At 37.0% G+C, this 21,482-nt stretch overlaps 1 protein-coding gene across 1 annotated transcript in view; it reads left to right on the forward strand.

The window, feature by feature from the left end:
• Nucleotides 1-3,698: 3,698 nt before the first annotated feature.
• Nucleotides 3,699-21,482, forward strand: part of meru — a 51,298-nt gene continuing 33,514 nt past the window's right edge. Inside the window, exon 1 of the mRNA XM_065218120.1 lies at nucleotides 3,699-4,473. The gene's annotated coding sequence lies outside the window, so the exon portion shown is untranslated. The remainder of the gene's footprint in view (nucleotides 4,474-21,482) is intronic.

Genomic DNA, 21,482 nt, shown 5'->3' on the forward strand with positions numbered 1-21,482 from the left:
TATGGAATATATGGAAATATATTCCATAGAGTTTAGTAAAATTTGGGAAATTTATTGCCAGGATGTCACTGATACTTCAATAAAAAATAGTTTTAATTAATCACGTATTTTTCAAAACCCAACACCCCCTCCCCCACCCCCTCCAACCCGACAGAAATCCTTGCTGCTCCACTGATGTACAGAAATGACCTGAGTTTGTCGATCACCTTTTAGAAAATCTTTTATAATGTTCTACTAAACCTATGCGCTTTTTCAGTGCTCTTATTGCACCAAAGTATATTTTAAGGGGGGAAATAGAAGTAAAAAAAAATTAACGTTTTTTTTATATTTTACTTTATTTTTTTTAAATGCTACGAGCGAGAGGAAGGAGTGATCTATGGCCCCGGTATCGCCGATTAACAGTAAGTTCCAGAAATCATGTTTTTACACAACCCAAAACTTTAAACGCGTTTTTTCTCGAAACGGTGTTTTCCAAATTGGCGGGAAAGATAACTCAAAAAGTTCTCATCCAAATGACTTGAAACCTGGCGCATCTTAAAGGAAATAGATGTTTACTTGATTAACAATAAATAATTTTCAGGTCTGCCTAAAGTGGAAAAAACAGTGAAAAATCAACTTTTTTTTTCAGTTATATTTTTTTTTTTAATTTTTAAATCGTTTTTTTTTTTTTTGGTTTTAGAGGTTCACATAGAACAAAAATCTTTTCTGAATAAGGTCGAATTGATAAAAGTAAGCTTTGTCCATTTTTCAGGTCTCTAGAACGCCCACCAATTACCAATCCCCACTGGAGGCGACCTCCTTCCGATGTGACCCCAAGGAGCCACAGAGTTCACACACGAATGAAAAAAATCTCAAATGTAGAGGAAGATTTAAGCAGTTTAATGCAAAAAACCCCAAACGTTTGCGTTGTTTCAATTGCTCACAAAAAAATTCCGAAAATCGTCGAGTTTTTGACGTGTTACTTGTATTTCCCCCCTTAAACATAAATCTTAAAGATGAATAAAAAGTCTGAAACGAGCAAGAGCTATCAAAATCTTATTAATTTTACCCATTGCCATTTGAAAAGGAGTCACAAATTGTTGAGATTGGATTTACTTCGGCATACGAAAGACTGCAGTAAAAAATGAATTCGCTAGGAACACTTCTTTGTTTTTGAGAAAAATTGATGTATACATAATATTTTGCGTTCTTGCGTTTCGTAACTTTTGAACTAAAGTTATCGTACCAGACGTATTATTTATTCGTTCACGTGTAAATTATTGATATATTTGATGTTTCTGCTCGATTTGACGGAAATACGCACTTATGCTGAAGTAGTTATCTACCCTATGTTAAAATTTGCCTGGCAAAAAAAGTTTTTAACGAGTTTTTCCATCTCATCAGTCGTATCTTCACGCTTATACTCACCTCAACCGATTTATTGTAGTGCTGATCCTTACCAGCTTTGCAACTTGGGGGCGATCCACTTATTATATCACGCTGATTTGGGGAAAAATTAACCCCCTCTCCTCCCTTTCGTGACGTTTTTCCTATAGCTAATGCATTGTTTGTCACAAAATCATAAACACCCCCTCTCCCCTTAGAGCGTGACATAATGTGTGCATCACCCCTTGGTAACCATTCCTTTCCGTGCATCTATTAAATATGTTTTTGAACCTATTAAACTTGTTTTTAGTTTCTAATTATATTCGCAGCTTGTTTAAACTAACATTCATAGCTAAGTGGAATAAATCTGATGAGCACTTTTTACATTTAAATAAAGCAGAATGAGCATACATGCTAAAAAAAACGTAACAACGTACCATATTAGGGGAAAACAGTCCATAATGTACCCCTGGGGCAATATTGATCCCCTCTCGGTTTTTCGTTGTTTCCCCATTACTAATTCTGGGATTTTATGTGCCAGGATGCTAATTCTCGTACTGAACTACCAATGCTGCTCTTCAAATTCACGAATTCACAGTCGGAAAGCTATGAAGAACATTTTACCCCATGAGTGCGTTTTAGACCATGCTACACAACATTCTTTATTTCAAAACTAGCATTTTAACGTATGCAACACATCAAGAAGACTACGAACTCTTCTGTTTCCTTTTTCGACTACTATATGACAGACACAAACTCGTCATCATCTACCCATCAAAAGGTAAATACGCTTAAAACGAAACTAGCTAAGAGAGTGAGTCACTTTTACTCAGTTGTGAGTCACTTTTACTCAGTTGTGAGTCATTAATCATTCGTATGGAGAAATTTCTAAAAGCGTAGGTCACTCATCGCATAACACAAATAACATTTCAAGTTTTATTGTGGTTATAAAGCATGCTACAAGTCAAAACCCAAATAACATTTCAAGTTTTATAGTGGTTTTAAAGCATGCTACAAGTCAAAATCATGATGGGGCCTCATAACCTAGTCAGTAAAGGCACGGTATTACCAAGCCGGAGGCGGCGGGTTCGATTCCCCGTCCGGTCAAGGGAATCTTTCGGGTTGGAAATTTTCTCGACTTCCCTGGGCATAGAGTATCATTGTGTTTGCCACACAATATACAAATTCATGCAGTGGTAATTGGCATCGAAAGCTCTCAATTAATAACTGAGGAAGTGCATTTAGAACACTAAGTTGAGAGCACGCAATAAGCTAATATGCACTAAGCAATAAGCTTGAAATGCGAATAAAAAGAAAGGAGACAAGTCAAAATCATGGTATACAGAACCCTCATAAAACCAAAATTGTTACTTGGGAAGTGTGTTCTGAGTAAGGTTAATTTTCAGTGTGCTCCGAATGAATTTGATAGCAAGATGCCAGGCTCAAAAAAGGAGTTTTGTGTATTTTTGTTTTTTTTTTCTATACGTTGCTTCCACATTTGCTCAAGCTCAGCGCGTTCGTATCTGAAAAAGTTGTTACTATTCTTGAAATGATGTTTTCGATTTTTGTCAGCAGCCAGGTGTGGTCAAAAAACCTTCTAACGACCCGGATGACTTTTTCGAGCTGAGTTATAAAATGTCATACTAATTTGAAATCAGAGAACCTTCCTAGTATTGGATATGTTCATAATTGATTTATACATTATGGAATGACTATATCCTGACCGTATCATGAAATTTTTACAAAGCTACGAGTGGGTTATGACCTAATGTGATGTAAACAAGTGCGGCCGATGTGAATTTGTCCTCTCATTGGTTCTCCAGCTGTTTGAATTGATGACGGAGTTTGACGTCACACTCCATCAACCATTCAAACAGCAGGAGAACAAAAGAGACGGCAAATTATATCGCCTCATCTGTTTACATCACATTAGGTATACCCAACATGTAACACACGTGATGTGGAGAATGCTCCAAAGCCTTCCAGGATGCTTTCAAAAGCTGGCTATTCATGGCTGTAAAGGCTGAACCATCTGCAAATAAACGAAACACGATCTTCGCTGCAAACGGCCAACATTTCCATCCAGCATAGATCCACCCCACCGATCATCATGTTGTGCATTTTTTCCACCGTTCTCTCACACTCTCTCTCCCGCTCCTTTTGATGGTGGCGCGCGGTGTTGCTCTTGTTTCATATTCTTTTTTCGCTCTTTTCTATACCTGTGTATATTTCTTTATTATTTTTTTGTACCTTCTCCATCCAAAATCTATCACGCGGACCCCGCGATACATAAGCTACTTAAATAGTTTTTCAGTTGTTCGTTTGTTGTCAAGGATACTACACATCGTGGTTACCGAAGTAACGCAAAATACAAAACAGTTCCAGTCCGTTCGTCCACTCGTTTGCAAGGATCTACCCTGCGGGCTGCTTGTAGCTATCGTGTGTCTGCCGTGTACTTTATATCGTGTGCTAGCGTGTAGCAAGTGTTTAGATACCCTTCCTCCATCGGTTGGGTTGTGTATCCCTAAAGCTTGATCCTTATATCCCCGGTGGGTGGCTGGCGGTGTAGTACCCTTCGAACTCCTCCTCAGTGAGCGAGCGAACGAGTGAGTGAGTGGGTAGACTTTAAACCGAGCTCATGACCAATAATCATTTGATTTTGTGAATTACCAAGATTTGGTTCGGATTCCGGCTTTAAAGGATAACGAGCGCTCACCGGAGCCACACACGCCAGGACGAACCAGGATCGCTGGTGTGCTTGGAAGGACCGTCGACTACTTGGCATTTGTGCGTCTGAAATGGTGGACTTCAGTGTTCGGCAGAGTAGTTCAGTTCTTTAGTTCAATTCTATTTTTTTCTGTATGTGCCCTGTTATCCGAGTTTTCAGTTTTTGTTAAAATTCTAAGAGAAGAAAAATTTATCAGTACACAGTTCACAGCAAGTTCAAAAGTCTCAATCAAAAGAAGAAATTTAAGTGTGATAAAGTAAAGGAAGAAGCTCGCTCCCAAAACCAAGCTCAAATCGACAAAATTGTATCGTCGCAAGTGTTCTTCAAGGCAGAACGTTCCCCAGAAGTTATAAATTCTTCGGTCACGGTGCTATGATTTCGTAAGTATTTCCATCTACCTCCATCACACTTGAGAATTGCTCAAGATATAGTTATAAATTATTTATGAGTGAGAATTAATTTATTCTTCTAAGAACATTTTTCATTGTTCTGAAGCCGCGTGGATCTGTGCAAGCTCCGATGGAAATTTGTTCTGATTTACGCAAGCGAATCGGCGGAAACGAGATTTGAGAACTTTATTATTCGCAGACAAACAAACCGCTGGATCCATATGACCGCTTTGTGCCAAAACACACATATGTCCTGTCATGGTTCAGTGGCTTAGTTGAAGAAAAAAAGAGGTTTAAGCCGGTATGCTGTACCTTACAAGTCCAAGACTGACTGCTTCGTGAGTCAGTAAAGTTGTACCAGATACACTCCATTAACCTAGCAAGAAAATTTAAAAGTCAGAATGTTGAACTATTAGAAATCTACTTCTCCCAAGCTTGTGCTGAATAGTTCTATTGATCATTCATGTATTGAAAGATAGGCTATTCCGGTTCCGTATCCGATCCGAAAACTTACTTTTAGATGTGGATAAATAATGGATAAGTCTTTCCTGTTCAAAGTAGTCTGAATCAATATAATTTTCGACACCGGATAGAAGCCACATTTTAAATTCAGTTCCGTATGAACTCTACTATTGCCATAAACCTGTGACTGTCATTCGAATCACAGTTGCACCATATGTGTATTAAAACTTCTACTGAGTGGTCCTAATAGTGTTGACCTGTAATAATAGGGAACATTTTGAAAGCAGTCACAACGTTTATGTATTAACGCTCCGTTGACGTCTGATTGGCTGAGCCTAGTTCATTCCTACTGGTCAATCAGATGACTAGAAAAATCACGTGGTCTGTTCCACTGAATTATATCCCTTCCAATCGGAACCATTTCAAATTCAGTATGAATTAAATATGAGTAACGATCGCTGTTCTTTCTTCCTGTCATTGGCTAATGTACAGCGGGTGGATAATCGAGAAGTTGAATTAGATTTTATAGGTTGTGAATGTGAATGTGCCCTGAAATTGATTGACAGAAATCTGAAGTACAATCTGACAGCACTGCTGCCTCCTGGACTAGATAATTAAAAATAATGTTGACTGTAATTATGGTAAACTGAATACTACGTTAAAAAATTCCACAGTTATTTATTACGGACATTCTATGCCAAGCAATACACGAACGTTTATATTGATTGGCAAGCGCAATGGTACTACATGCATAGGAAATTCGAGGATATTTAAAACCCGAAAGATATTTTCGACCGAACCGGGAATCGAACCAACCACCTCCGTCTTGGTAGTACCGTGGTTGGACTGGACTAGCTGGTCTAAGGTCAGAAATTAGTACAAAGAGAAATCAATGGATTTTTATTTCAGAATCAATTTTATATAGTTAGCTCACTCTATTCTTTTCAAACGTAGATTTATTTATCAGGAATTTTTACCATCATGTTCATTTAATGCAACTTTAAAAAAACGATAAGAAAATGAAATCAATGCATAATTTAATTACGCTGCTTTTTGTATGTGATTTGTGTTATCTACAGAAAATCGAGCTGATACCTCCCACCGAATATAAGGAGGTGTTACTGTAGTATTAATTCCTATATATCGATACACATCCACTATTGACAGAGTTATAAATGGTTTTTTTTTTAAATTGCACCCCCAATATGTTGCAGAAAGACGTAATCAAAAAAAAAATATAAAAAAAAAGTTTCAAAAATCTAACAACATAGCCTCTAAATGAGAATTACTTCCATAATGCACAGAATACCAGAAGGCTCGTTAATCCAGACATTTAATTTATGACTAAAGATTACTTTTATCCATAATTAATATGATTCTGAACGGTACTACATGACCATGGTCAAATAAACTTGCTTTTTTAAGCTTAGTAGGCAGTGATAACTTATTTTTTAAAGTGTCCAGATTTATGGACTAAGTGTATAATGTTGATGGTTTATTAACAATTAATAAATCTGTTGCCAGTTTTTTAATATGTAAGTTTTATATTTGATAATGGCTTTTTTCAATATGTTGGTGTAATTTTGATAATTCTTACGTCAACTTTATGAAGAGTTTTGAGTGTGTTGGTTTATTTCCTTTAAATTCCGGTATAATTGCTAATATTTTGACAGATACGCGTATTTCGTCTATTACTTGCAGCCTTCATCAGTGCCAAGTGCTCAATTTTATGTAAATAAATAATTCAATAACTTATGCAATTTTTATTCAAGAAAAAGAATCCTTGACCAGACCGAGATTCGAACCCACCGCTTCCGACATGGCACTGCACCTTTACGTTCTAGGAGGCCTGCCCAACCTCTCTAAATTTGATTTTATTTAAATAGCTGTATCGTTGATCGATAACTATGTTTCAAAATGCATTTTGTTTATTTCTCATTCATTCTGGGCTAAATTCATAACGATGAATAAAATTGGGCTACAATGCCATCATTGCTGAGATCCACACACATAATAATACCTAATTTTACACGTGACGGAATCCATCTTTGACATAAGAAATGCGGCGTTAACACACAAGTCATGTAAAATTAAGAGCTGCGAGACTGAAAAGTTCGTTACTCGAAGAAAAGTACGTTTGATTGCGCTGAATTTCGCGTCTATTATGACTCAATTTGTCAAAATTGTCGCTCGTATATGTCAGTCTCAGAGCACCTAAATTTACATGAATTTTTCTAAGTGTGCAAAGAGCACGTCCGGCCCGCGGGCCACACGTTGGGCAGCGCTGGTCTAGGCTATCGAAATATTCAAACTTGCGATTATTACGTTAGTTCAGAACATCTAGACAATCACAAATCCCAGACAATCATCAATGGCTCATATTATTGCAAATTGATGTCAAAATTGAATATGTACTTTAACAAATCATGTTTGTATTACTTCATGTGTGAGATAACGATTTACATAGTTGGAGATGCTTAACGTTATATATAAGATTTTAAGTGGCCATTTTATGCGATAGATGAGGAGATGAAAGTATAGAGTATAGCCGTACTCTAACGGAACTATCAACTCTATACTTTCATCTCCTCATCAATCGTATAAAATGACCACTTTAAGTCTGATAGTTGACATTAACCATCTCCAACTAATCAAACATGCATATAATTTTTACAGAAATCTCAACAACTGAACTGCTCGGTAAAATTTCAGTTGATCGGTTAGATCGCTAAGGTATCAAGATTTGATCATTTGGAAAGGTTGAAATTATTTTTAAGCAAGCCAAATTATAGAGAATCGTAACATTATTTCAAATAATGTTTTATCCATACGCGAAATACTGCAGATCTTAAGAAATAAAACCATGCAGCAGCTATCATTGAGTGATACCATACCTGTCAAAGTTCCACCGCATTTTTTAAAATAAACTCAATATGGCGAAAACAAAAAAAAACTTTGTATAGTTTTGCTGGTATTTATGTGAAGTCTTGTTTATTAAGATAAGGTTAGGATACTTTATTAAAGAAACTTGCAGTCTCTCTTGTTTAGTTGACAGCTGCGGTGGAACTTCTTTTAAATAAGCCGTAAATGGCGAAAGAAAACCTATATAAGAGCAATATTTTGTGAGGATATCGTCCAACATTATCCAAAAGCCACACTAATTCTATGTCGATTCTGTAGTAAGTTCAAAAAATCTTTTATTCAGATCTTTTAACTTGCAAATGTTCTTGGACCTTTTAAGGTGATAGGGTTTTGAATATAATTTCCATCCTACTTAGCATAACCCACACTAAACCTCTTTTTTCTAATGCATATGAACTCAAAAACTTAGTCATTTTACTTTAAATGACTTCTAAATTTATTCAACTTATTATACGTACCGTTAGAATTGATAAAGAGTAACAAATTATTGAGATATTGTAAGAAATCTAACACTGCTTCTTGAATGCAAATTTGTCCTACAAGTTTCAATTCCGCCCTAACGCATTGAAACGCCATTGCTTTTTCGATGTTTTTCTTCGTTCTACGAATGAAGATAGAAAAAATGAATTTGCTAGGAGCGCTTCTTTTGTTTTGAGAACAATGAGTTTAAATATTCGTACAACGCACTCGTATAGGTTTTGTGTTGTAGTTTATGAGCTAACGCATCGAAACAAACGTATTATTGATTTGTGTACGGTGAAATCATGGATATTATGGATGATTTCTGGTCGATAGAACGGAAATGGGTGATTAAGACGAAGTAGCGACCCACCCTATGATCCAGCGTCCAAAAATCATCGGCAAAATGGCTGAATTGCATTGCCGCTTCAAATTTTCAAGGAATTAAATCTCGCACACTATTGCAATTTCAGGTATGAAATTTGAATCACCATATTTTCTGCATGCCGGCGCCGGTGGTGTAGTGGTAAGCGTGACTGCTTTCTAACACCCCGATGGGTCTGGGTTCAATCCCAGCCGAGGTCGGTGGGATTTTTCTGAGGCATAAAAATCTCTGGTCACGTCTTCCTTCGGAAGGGAAGTAAAGCCGTTGGTCCCGGCCCATGTGTGTTGAATGGGTGCGATATCCTACGCAGGTGTGGAAGCTGCCTTCCTGCACATTCGATTGCCGTCAATGGATGGCAATCGATGTCCATCGGTGATTGGCACTAGATTGCGGAACAGAGACCGACGTTAAATAAAGGAAAAGAGGATATTTTCTGCGTCGCAGCAAACATGGGGAAGTAGTTCATTATGGTACGTTTTCTGGTAGCTAATAATCAGAGCAAGGGCTTACAGATCGTATCACCTTAACTGCAAAGTTAATGGTCTACCATTAGTGAAGGGAGAACAAATAATTACACCCATCGATATTTTACCCTACAACCAATCAGCAAACTCAAGATTGTCTAACTGTTTTGTATAAAAGATTTTTTATTTGTTATATATGTACTCAATTGCTTAATGCTTGCATTATTTCCTAACTTATCACTATATACATAAAAATTCACGGTAAAATCACTAACAATAATTAACAGAATTGAAGCGTTGAAGGCTCAAATGGAAATTGTACTAATGTATTAAAATATCGATAGAAATCTGAAAACCAAAAACGTAAATCAATTTAAAATTATAATACCTTGTAAACAAGCCATCTGAACTGTCAAAAAAGTAAGGTTTAGCTTCCACAAGCAATTGACGAGGGCACCGATGAATTTGAGTTCATGCACTTCCGAAAATAACTGGTGAGCCCAAAACCTTGTTTACTACAAATTAACATTTAATATTCATTATTCATTATTCATGAACAATAAATGAATCTCTTAAGTAAACAAATAGAGCATGCAGGTTGAGGAAGAACTGAATCCACATACACGTCGAATCAATCCTTTACGTCAAATATGAATTGCTCGTACGGTCGTTGAATCCAACTCAAATTTGAGTTCCGTTTACTCAAATTTGCATAAACGCAGGTTACTGGTTTTACTGAGCAAAATCTTCTTCGATTTTCCTCAAATACCGGGGATATTGTGAGATGGGTGGGATGGATGGATTGCTCTTTTGGGGTTTTTTTTAATAACTTCTTAATATGGTATGCTTACGTTAAATCCAATTGAATTTTCAGTTGACCCATCCTAAAATAGATAGTTTAATGCTATTAATCTCCCTATCAAAATTCAAAATTTCCGCACTGCAGAGCCACACCCTGTGTTTTCAGTGAAGGTACACTTTCGAGTGCACCTTCAATGAAATCACAGAGTGTGGCTGTTGGAGCGAAAATATTGCTATCTATTTTACGATGGGTTTACTGAAAATCCACCTGGAGTTTACGTTAGCATTTTATAATAAAAAGTTATGGGAAAGCCCCAAAGAGCGACCGAGTAAATTCATGGACTGAATGAAATTGTCTTCAATTTTCTTCACATTTGAGCATTAGAATTTATAGTAGCTCTGTGGAAAATTCCAAGTTGATTGTGAAGAGGATCCCAGGACCCGTGAAAAATGCCAAGAGAATCGAATTGTGAGGGTACAATCTCAATGTAATTTTATCATTATTTATTATTTATTTTGTAATAGAATAATTTTAAGGGAGTTGCTAGGGTAATTCAAAGGGCATCACGAAACGAATTTCTAGCGAATGTTAAGGAAAAATTCAGATAAATTTAGAGGAGAATTCCAAGATAATTCTGAAAAAAAAATCTTGACAATTCTGAGGTGAATTGCTTGGAGATTCAAATGCAAATTCAAGCGAATTTTAAATAGAAATAGAATTTTAGAAGAAGCTTTAGTAAATTCATAAAAAAAGGCTTAAAAATTCGAAAAAATAAAGAAGTTTAACGATTTTTTTTATTGATCCGCAGAGAATTTCTAGACTGCTAAAAAAAGATTTGGGCACTCCCAGAAAAAATCTCAAACTAATTTTATAGGAATTCTGAAATAAACTCTGTGAAGGGAAATAATTCCAAATAATGATTAAGAATATTCTAATAAAATCTTGCAAAGAGTTTTGAGTAAATTTTTGAGGTAGGCTTAACTACCCCATTTCCGGCCTATTAAGCACAACTCGCACTTAGTCTTTCCTAATCTAGAGCACCAAACGGAATGTTATTATTACTGATAACTTCCAAATGTATTTACCTTTCCGTACGTACCGTAAGATTTGATAAAGAGAAACCAATCGTTGAGATATTGTCAAAAGTCTAACACTGCTTCTTGACGCCAAACTCAGCCTACGGATTCTAAACTCGGCCTAACGCATTGAAACGCCATTTAAAGACCGATGAATTCACTTCGGCCTATCGGATAGAGATAAAAATTGATTCGTTCGGAGCGCTTCTTTTGTTTTTTGGGAATAATGGGTGCAAACTTTCATATCACGCGTTCTCATTGACTTCGTTCGGTAGCTTATCAACTAAAGTATCATACCAAACGCATAATTGACTTGTTAACTCTGAAAGCATGGATTTATTTGAAGTTTTCTGCTCGATAGGCCCAAAATGGGCGATTAAGCCGAAGTAGTTCTCTACCCTAGTTAGAACATAGACAAATTTTGAATAAATCGAACCCAGAGACCCAGGAAAAATGCCGCTGTCTTAGAAATAACCCATTGAAGCTTTTCAGCTTTCGGCTTTATGTTTAATTGTAATGTATATCGCACATCCGGGAAGATTTCCAAAATTCTAGGAAAAAAAAACCGGGAAATTACTAATCGGAATTCACTGGTCACCATGAGCTATTAATAGCTAAAAAAAAAGAAAAAGATTATTCTGAGAAGCAAAGCACACATGATTGGTGTTTATTCATAATCGACTGAAACTGAGCAGCTAGAGCAGTACAGTCACATATGTCCGGCAGGAGACGAGTGTGTATAGTGGAGAACATATGCAAAATAAATTGCCTACTCGTCATTGGCCAACTATTATGTACACCTTAGTAAAATTGGTAATGCGCCCGTGTACTGAGTGAGATTTGTAGGTTCAAATCCCACCGGTTGTCGTAGATTTTTTAACAAATTTTCCCACACACAAGGTTACGCGCCACTTAGTTCCATCATAAGTAAAGAAATGAACCAGCCTCTGGCTGAAAGTCTCGCTAATAAAAATAGCCTAACCTAACCTCCGCCATATGCACGATGTGAACACGAGCAATATTCTATAGGTTAATCAATATCACAAACTAAACTACGGTGGTAATGAAAATGTAAAAATATAGACAATTCAATTCCGATAATCGATAAATTAAAAGTAAATAGTGAACTCGACATTTACTGCGCAAACACGTTGTCGACATGATGAGCCCTCCCCAAAATGAACGTCATCACCGTGTGCGATGCGACAATCGTTCAAACTACCTTCATCACGGGCAAGCCCTTCATTTGTTTTTATGACATCTTTTCCACCTGACTTTCGCTGTCACTACTTGCCCCGATTACCCGTAACTGTCCTGAGAGAGAGAGAAAGCCCTTTATTCATATCACTTCAACCGAGAACACGCCGAAAATGACGACGTTGTGCGCTGTAAACTTTTCAAGGGGAACTGGGTGCAATTGGCGCCAGCTGGGTAATAAGACCAGATTCCTTCTTCCTCGATACTTTGACAAATGTCTAAATACGATCCATACAAATTTTCAAAAAAATGTATGGACGATTGTTTACGCAGGGGAAGGGGGTCTAAAACCTCTAAAAATCGGTCTACGTAGTTTATGAACAGCACCTTTCACATCGAAGATCTGTCACGCATACCAAAACGGCCAGGCATACTGTATAGCATTTAAGGGGCAAGATGATTCAGAAAATATCGGGCCTGTTTAAGTCGAAGATTTAAACACGATGCTTCAGAATCCAATAAATGGATGAAACGAAAACATATCGTACCATCGTTCCGTTTTTGGTCATTATATGATTAGTTGGTCGTTGGAAGCTTCTGAGGTAGAAAGGTTTAGTGATGCTCCATTTTCGTCTGACGGTTGGGACATGAGCACTAAGTTTTGTTCTAACCTTTTATGAGTTATCACTTAAGCACCTTTACTCACTTTCCGAAAAGATAAGATTTTTTTTTAAATCTTTATTAAGGAGATTTTTAGCCATTGGCTTGTTCATCTCCAACGAAAAGATAAGACGAAAAGGAATGGAAAAGAAGAAAAACAAAGGGAAAATAATTATGTATACTCTAAGAGCATAAACAATATTTTGGATTTGAAATATACAATATAAAAATTTATAACGGGGTGATCACTACCCGAGTCTATCAGGACTAGGGTTCAGTGGTAGATCTTATACCAGTAACGCACAACGAACAGGTAATCTACCAGCGTTGAACTCACCAAGTTTAGCCAATTGAACCTAAAAACAAGTTGACATGTATTGACGTAGAAGTCCAAATTGTAGACGGTCTGCTTGACGAAAATTAACATGAACTAGTCCAGTTTGTGGTAGAGCTTGCACGGAATGTCTTCCCTCGATTTGAAATAAAAGATGTTCGTATGTAGTTGATTTTTGATGTGCATTGGCAAGCCTTTTCGAGGCCAAAAGTCAGGTTCAGCGCTGTGGGTAAGGCGAATGATGAGACGAATTATGAGACGAATTATGGGACGAATTATGAGACGAATTATGAGACGAATTATGGGACGAATTATGGGACGAATAGTGGGACGAATGATTTGACGAACGATGGGACGAATTATGGGACGAATTATGGGACGAATTATGGGACGAATTATGGGACGAATTATGGGACGAATTATGGGACGAATTATGGGACGAATTATGGGACGAATTATGGGACGAATGATGGGACAGCTTGTTAGCGGCAAATAACTGGGACGTAAAACTATACAGAATGAGATGCAGCTCTCTCAGGACTTCTTCTATCTTAATGAACTCGTTGAGGAACTAGAAATCGTATCCTGGGCCTGGTTTTTACCAAATCAGCAACCGATTATAGCAACAACAAAACTCCACGGAAAAAAAAACGTCACGGTTGATCACACGCACAGCCTACTCTTCTCTCCTCGAAAGGAGATCTGATATTAATTCAATAGAAATAATCTTTTCAAATGGTTTCTTAGCTAAATTTTCACAATTGTTTTAAGTTCTTTAAATTGTCATTACACCTTAAAGTACTCTCACATGTTCCGAATGTTCATATAATTTATATACAGAAATTCTCCCGGAGCTTTACTGAAGCTTCCAGAACATCCCTGAGTTTCTCGAAACTTCTTTAAGAATTCTACAATTTTCTTTAAATTGTTTGAACTGCTCTATTGAAGGTCTCGGTGCTGCTCTGAAATAAATGGAATTCTCGTAAATACTTTTAAACTTTCCTGAAATTCTCTAGATATCTTTAAAGTTCCTTTTTCTGAAGTTTTCATAAATTCTCTTAAGGTCTCGGTACTTCCCTGAAATTCTCGAAACATCATAAGGGTTATCGATTTTTTTTTTCACCACATCCTGGAACTATCCTGGATTTTTCGAAACTCACGCTTATAGATCTTTAAACTGCTCCAAAAGTTTGGTCTTAAGTTACGGGAACTGCCCTTAAGGTCTGAAACTCCCCAAAGATCTCTGAAAGCTCTATGGAAGCATAACACTTTCGAATTGCTCGAAAATGGTGCGGTTCACACCATTTCCCCCTAGGTATATGCATAGCACATGCTCTGGTCATGCATCGGCCGTCGTTGCCGTCCTTTGGTAAGTCAGGTTGGGTAGATACGAAAAATCATACACAAAAAAAAGGAACCAACCTACCGTGAACGACGACAATCAACTTTTTCCTTCTCGTGGAAATAACTCCCTCCAAGATGATAATGAAGATAAACGAGACGCACGCAAGGATTCCTGCCGGAGACCATTTCCTCCCATTTGCCAACGTCAAACCCCTCCCGTCTTCGTAGTGCTTTATGATCCACGCGTCAGTGATAATGCGTCGTTAGTGAGAATAGGGTTCCAGCAGGACCGATCCATAGTGTTCAACCTGTCGACGACGATGCCACGGGGGAAAACTGGACCAATTACGAACCTTGGCACTGGGAGAATTCACAGTCGCTATTCGCTATCATTCTGTGGATCTTTTCGTGCCATCGTTTAAATTTGGTCAAAATCAGCGAGGCGTGCAAATGTTACCTGTCGTGGTGGCACTGGAGCGATGAACACACCATGTGGATCCGAAACAATTACATGACGCTCAGTTCGTGAGTGTATATATGGGATAGTGGGTTGAAGTCGGTGATTCATAAAAAATAATGATGGGCGTATACAATCGAAACTTTTTGAGCTAGCTGCCAAAGCTGTTGCATAGATTTAGGCCAAAGGATTTTAGTCTTAAGATTTTGTTTATTTTATATGCTCAGAAAGTAATATGTAATCATCGCATGATGATGTATTTTTCAACATGGATTGTTTTATCAGACATTAATATTACATTTATGCGTTATAAAATGCACATACCATTATATAATTTACATTCATCTTATCATAAACATTAATTTTTCAATTACGATAGAAGTAAGTTTACATGAACGTGCAAATTTATACTTCAGCTTATTAAAAAAGTGGTAAGCTAAACGTATAATTTTAAAATACAAAACATGCACTATACAAACAAGCAGCGTATGCGATAGTCCTAAATTGCATAATTAATAATGATTCTGAGAAATCCTCCATACCTTATGAAAAATTACCATAACTTTGAATGCACTCGTATTACAAAGATAAACATATTTTGTAAATGTAACTAATATGTTTACCCCTAATATGTTATTTAATGATAAAAATTAAAATTTACATGTAAACATAAATTTCTACCATTGCATATTGTAAAATAAATATCTTGGCCAGAATTTAGATACGACTGAGATGAATATAAAATTTAATTTTATTGACTTCTCTATAACTACACACTTAGAAATAACTAATATTACACATGACGGAATCCATCTTTGACATAAAAGATTAGACGTAAACAAACATGACATGTTAAGTGCTTCGAGACTGAAAAGTTGATTGAGCTATATTTTGCGTCTGTTATGACTCAAATTTACGTCAAAATTGACGCTCGTATAAGTCACTCTAAAAGCACCTAAATTTACATGATTTTTTGTCAGCGTGTAGATTACTACTGAGTAAGTGAGCAATTTGTTTGTTTTAAGGGAAAGATACTGAGAAGCAGTTATTCTTCAAAGCACTTCCACAGTTATCCTGTGAAACCATGCTGACCAATACACGAATTTTGATATTGCGTGGTAAGCAAAATGTTACTTTATGCCCAGGGAAATCGAGAAAATTTCCAACCCAAAAGAATTTCTCTACCGGACCAGGAATTGAATCCGTGGCCTCCAGCTTGGTAATACCGTGTTTTTACTGACTGAGGCCCCATCAATTGTCCGAATGTCTATTTTTCCATTATAAGTAAATAAATATATAGCACATTTGATGCAATGTGGATTCGTCGTAATTTATTTGAGGTGCAACGCATACTTTGAAATCACTTCTTGTATCTCTTCAAACGATCGTAGAATCTAGAGGTATATTAAACTCATTACTGCAAGGATAAGTTTGTATTAAACATGAACAGATCAAGATTCAAACAAGCTTAAATTACACAAATCAAATGTAGCTTCAAATCATCACTAATTCAAAGCTCACAAAATAAGTCCAAAATAAGCACCTAATGTGAGAACATCATGTACATGGCAGACCTTTTCAATGTTAAAAGTACCATGTCACACCCGAACGCATTTGCCATATGGCGGCAAAAAGCGCGAGCTCATCTGCCTGAACAACAACAGCTTCGTCATCGTGGTGGGTGAGCAGGTAGCTATAACTACACGAAAATAAACCACAACAATCACCCACCAACAGCTTGCCCATTTGCTTTTCGTTGTTACTAGAAAATAGGATGATATGCGCGGTGTACCGCGGCGTGGAAAAATTAAAGCGGAATATAACTAAATGAATGAATAAGCAATAAGTGAATGAGCTGCCGACCGAAAATTGTCGAGGGAAACTACTAGGGAAAGACAGCCCAAAATGCACTCCGGAGCAATACGCTCGATGCAGTTTTTCATAGCTTTGCCGTTTTAAATTCATGAATTTGATAAGCAGCATTGCTAGTTTAGTACTTAAACCACATCGGGCGTTTTACCCCGGGGTGCATTTTGGGCTGTTCTACCCTATACCAAGAGGTACCGGTTGCAATATGTAAATCATCGGGTGGAAAGAAAAGCACAATTTTGCTCGCTACACTGACAATGACACAAAGAATAAGCAGAAGAGTAACTGCATAAATTTATGCAAAATCACCGACACCTTTCCATTGTGATGGTTCAACATTTTTGTTCATAGTATTCCGTCAATCGATCTTACTAAAGTGTTTTTTATCATTGAAACATATTTACTAATCAAGCAAATGATGTCTCCTCAAAGTGGATATCCAATTTACTACTTTTTTCTTAACAAGTCATTTAAATATGCCAAACTATATCAACTTTAAAATTTGTAACAAATTTCAAATCTATAGGTTGTCAACCAACCATACCATTGAATTTGTTCACACATTCTTATAGAAAGAAAGAGAGAATGATTAGTAATTTCCATTTAATAGGGGCCTCCCTTAGCTCATTCGGTAAAAGCGCAGCTACAAAGCTAGACTATGCTGGAGGTGGTTGGGTTCGATTCCTGGTCAGGTCTAGGAATTTTTCGGATTGGAAAATTTCTCGACTCCGACACACAACTATACTAATGCAAAAGTGGTACAGCCATCGAAAGCTCTTAATTAATTAATAACTGTGGCAGTATCTAAAACACTAAGTTTGAGAGCACGCAATAAGCTAATTTGTGATAAGCAATATGCTTGCAATGCAAAGAAGAAGAATAATTTATTTTCACTACCTTAATTGCATAGCCTGCAATGTGCATTAGGGTGTTTCATTTTGAAAAAAGTGATGAATTTTTGATAGGCCACCCTCCAGTTCGATTCATAGCCCCAAAATATGAACCTGTGCAAAAAATGGTAAAGATTGATGAAGGTTTAGAGGTCGCGCCAATGATTTGGATTTTGTATGGAGATTTTGGTGAATTAGTATGGGAAATTATTGATTTTCGTTTACATTGCTCTAACTTTGGTTGTAGTTGTCCAAACGTTGAAAAAAAAAATATGTGGTTGTCATGACAATGATCAACAAGCCTGTTGTTGTTGCGATGAAATTGGCGTTGTTGCCTTGTACATATTCATCTGTCAATTTACCCTATTTTGCCATTTTTTCACATTTTTATAATTCTTGATACGCTGCAAAACTGAGCGTAGCAACTGTAGGCTTTTTGTTTATTGCCATAGCAATAACATACTAAATTTTTTCGACATTTGGACAAGTAGAAGCAAAGTTATAGCGATATAAGCGATTTTTTAAATTCTTCCATAGTAATTCCCATACAAATTTCAAATCATTGGCGCGACCTCTAAACCTTCATCAATCTTTACCAATTTTTGCACAGGTTCATATTTTGGGGCTATGAATCGAACTGGAGGGTGGCCCATCAGAAATTCATCACTTTTTTCAGAATGAAGCACCCTAATGTGCATACTTGTACAGCGGCTTGTACTACACAGCAAAAAATAAATTTTAATATTATATCCAAGGATAAACATTAGACTGATGCAAAATTTGACTTTTTCGCTCCACAGTGCTTAAATGGTTTCAAATCGGGTCCTGATTAGCCTCTCAAAGTTACAACTCATTTGGTTGGAAACAGATTTCGCACAAACCATTTGAAGTTTACATGTAAATTACTATGGGAAATCTCAACTTTTTGTTCATTGCCTTCTAGTATTTTTCCATATTGAGCTGCGAAGCAGTTCGATATATATTCTTATAGAAACTTTGCTGAAGATTGTTTCTATGTAAAACGAGACAGGAAAATGTTATTAATTAATTAATTAAGAGATTGGTAAACTTATGACATGATCAAGCAGCAGCTCTGTAGGCAAAACTGTATTTTGCAGTGTGACATAGTAGCCATGATTTGTGTGTCCTATTGAACGCCCCAGAAACACCAATGTTGCCTGCTGAGCAGTTGATTGAGCATGATCATAAGACATCAGCGCATTGAACCATTGATAACTTTCGATCCTTGCATTTAATCAAAAAGTGGTCTTGAGCAAAGTTGTAGCTGAAAAAAATTCCTACAAGTACAGTTGAAAACTTTTGAAGCAGACCGATATGGTGAATTATTAGATAGACATGAACAAAAATCTTGGTTTTACCATAGTAATTCCCATACAAACTTCAAATGGTTTGTGCCATCTCAGTTTCTCACAAAATGGGTTCAAATTTTGAGAGGTTAGTCAGGATCCGATTTGGAATCGTTTAAGTATTGTGGAGCGAAAATCTCATGTAATTTTTATGGTTGCAAAAATAAACAAATGCAGTAAAAGCAGCGTAATGTCAGTTCATGCGCTGTATTAATGATAATTTTGTCTTTTTTTGGCAAGTAATATTAAACCATATTTTTGACAAGATTGAAGTGCATCCACTTTTATGTGATATCAAAAAAAAAATGTTGCTGTGTAATACTCGACTAGATGTCCACATGCATCAGAATACATATACGCATTGTACTCACCAAAAATTCAGTGTTTAAAAAATGTTCAAAAGTTTCAAGCAAATTAATAGGTCCGTTTAGTTTCCCATACATTTTCCCCTAAAAAATTAAAACTCGCCCGCAAATCCAGATCATAACCACACATTAACAAAGAATGAAAATTACATTCGTAGTAATCTTCTACAAACCATAAAAAATGGAGCATGTAATGAAATTATTCCTGTAAAATTACAGCTTTTGGTATGTGACTGCTTTACTTTAGCAAAAAGTTAACATGAAAAATATGGACCATTTTTTGCTGTGTAGAACAGACTTATCTAAACCAAACCCCCTTAAGTACTCATCCCATATTTAAAAATGTCAAGATCACAGGTATGATCACTGGGTTCAATCCCAGTCGGCGCCGCCGGAATGTTCTGAGGCATAACATCTCTGATCACGCCTTCCGGAATCAAAGCCGTTGGTCCCCGGTTCATGAGTTGATGGGTCGATAGGTAGGGTCCATGTGTGGAAGCTGCCTTCTTGGCGTCGGTAGCATTGATACTCAGTACGGCTCTGCTTTGATAAGTCTTTAGTGTGAATGACACTGATGAAAACATTGAAGACTGCACATTATAGTCGATATACGTATCGGTCATATAGATACCAAAATGAATCAAGTGGAATTAAGTGAAAGAAAGCCTTTGCTACTGTTTTATAAATCACAGAGTTATTTAGTGCTAGATCTCTTCTCTAGATTACACTTTTACCCTTTTTACAGAGAAAGGTATACATATAGCTTTGAAAAATCGATTTTTATTTTAAGCCCAGAGGGCCAAGTGTCATATACCAATCGATAAAGCTAGACGAGATCAAAATTTTGTAGGTTATGTTTCTCAACAATAACTAAATTAAAATGGACACAACAACCACAAAATGATAGGTACAATGATCCTATACAACGACATTGAATTTTTTGTATGGGGGTATACTTTGTAAAAACCAAAAATGGAACATGTAACAAAATTATGAAAGATTTTAAAAGTTAATAACTCAGCTGCCCCTGAACCAATTTCAATAACTTTATCATCAATCGATCAGAAATAATTCTACGCATCAGTTCAATTGAAAACTTTGCCATTTTTCAAAATGTCACAATCAAAAATTGCACAAATGTGCAACTGTTGCTTTGATAATTAAAAAATTATCTCCGAGTGCCTGCGAAAAGCTATTTCCCAAACACAGATTTCAAAGTTGAATTCCATCCGGTCTCATCCAGTGTTTATTCAATCATCGTGTTGTGAGTGGTGGTGAACTCCAGTTCACAACGAAACGCTCCCCGCAAGCAGCTAGCTACCAAGGCTGGCCTCAACCGCTGATCGGAGTCAGTTCCAATCACCGTGTGTGGTGGTGTCCGGTCGCCGGTATCAGCTGCAGCAGCAGCACTGCTTTTGGCGCGTGGCGTTGAACATTGTTCTCCAGTACACAACGAAAGGCAGTGAGCTGCAGGCCACATGAGCATCCACAGAAGGAGGAAGAAGCCGCACCGCTATTGATCGGAATCAGTAGCTCTTCGTGAGTTGCTGTGGGCCATCTATGTCAAGCACGTCATACTAAAGAGTATAAACAGAAAAAAACCCCACTCAAATTCCTATTCCTACACAAAGCACAAGCTCCTGCTGCAGTTAACAAATAATATTCATTATATAAGACAACGTAGTCCTTCGTCACCATTGCGTACAACCCCATAGGGCTGTCGCTTGAAGTTTTTTTGAATTGGTCAACTGGTTCCAGAGACATGACCGGAACATGTTCCGGTGAGTAGGGATTACGAGAGTGGAGGTTACCTAAAACGTACCAAATGACACCTCGAGTCACATGAGATCATATCGAATGCCCAGGACGATATTGGTCAGTACCCCTGGCAAAGTGGCCAGTTTCTGAGCTAATCAAACATCATTATGCGACGCCTCAAATCACATG

Source organism: Ochlerotatus camptorhynchus, unplaced genomic scaffold, assembly GCF_037179485.1.
Source record: "Ochlerotatus camptorhynchus isolate MF236.1 unplaced genomic scaffold, CSIRO-AGI_Acam_v1.1 ptg000008l, whole genome shotgun sequence".
NCBI classification, from domain to species: Eukaryota; Metazoa; Arthropoda; class Insecta; order Diptera; family Culicidae; genus Ochlerotatus; species Ochlerotatus camptorhynchus.